Below are 1,136 nucleotides of genomic sequence, written 5' to 3'. Positions count from 1 at the left end.
AGGTCACTTTCTCCAATTAGATTACTTATGTCTCTAGGGCAGCAGTCATGACATTCCTTTATTTGGGACACAGAGTAGGGATTTGTGGAATGTCCATTCTGCCTAATTTTCAAGCTCCTCTATTAGGTTCTTTGCTCAGAATATTTGCCTGGAACTAAGTAAGGAATTCCACAACTACTGGGTAGGTGTCATAAGAATAAGAGCCCTAAAAGGGACTCAACTTAAATAGAAATCAGTCACACATATTAGGTTGAACCATATGAAATTGCCAATATCTAACAGCTAAAACGGCAGTATCGTACGGTTCAACCTAATAATACATATATCTGTAACACAGCAATTCACTCCCAATTTGCCTTGCCCTTCTCTCTCCTCTAAGTTGAAGGGATATGGGACATGGTTGACATAGTTTGTCAACAATAGTTGACAAAGATTGGTACTGATGTTTTCCTGGGGGCAGCCTCTCTCTCTGCACGATATCTGAATCTCAGCAAGCATCACCCGTGCTGCCTGCCTGAGCCAGCTGCTCCTTCCTTGTGAATTGGTTTATAACCCAAACGCGCTGCTTGTCCTTTGGTCTTAGGGCCTGACCCTAATGCTTTCCTTCCTTGCCATGTTTTACACCTGCTGTTACAGGGTGGAGGGCTAGAGCAGCGGGGGGGAGTGATGGGGTGATGTGTTCTCCCCACGCACAGAGCCCTGTGAGTTCTCCATCATCTGAGCTAGACACAGAGGGTGAAATTGCTGCCCAGGGCACAAGCCAGGCTGGCCACCGTAGCAGCCACACCACCTTTTGTGCACTCATTTTTTAACCTGCCTCTTACCCCGGGACCATTGTGCTTTTGTGCTTCCCGATGAAAAAACCAACAAGCTCACAACTTCGTAAGTGGCATCACTCCCCTGATCAGCTGCGCCTCATCCTACTCGTTGACTAACACGTATTAGGAGAGAGGTAACACAAAGGTAGCTTAGGGAGGTGTTGGCCTGTGTGCAAATGTATTGTGGTCAAGGTTGGACAGGTTTAGGGAATCAAAGGTTATTTAAAGGCTTCTAACAAGGGAGAACCTGGGAAACAAACTTATTCTTTCTCCCCTTCTCTTCCCAACCCCAGTTTGCATCAACCACCAGACATGACA

Source organism: Tamandua tetradactyla, chromosome 6 (genome assembly GCF_023851605.1).
Source record: "Tamandua tetradactyla isolate mTamTet1 chromosome 6, mTamTet1.pri, whole genome shotgun sequence".
In the NCBI taxonomy this organism is placed as follows: Eukaryota; Metazoa; Chordata; class Mammalia; order Pilosa; family Myrmecophagidae; genus Tamandua; species Tamandua tetradactyla.
This window is presented reverse-complemented; position numbering follows the sequence as displayed.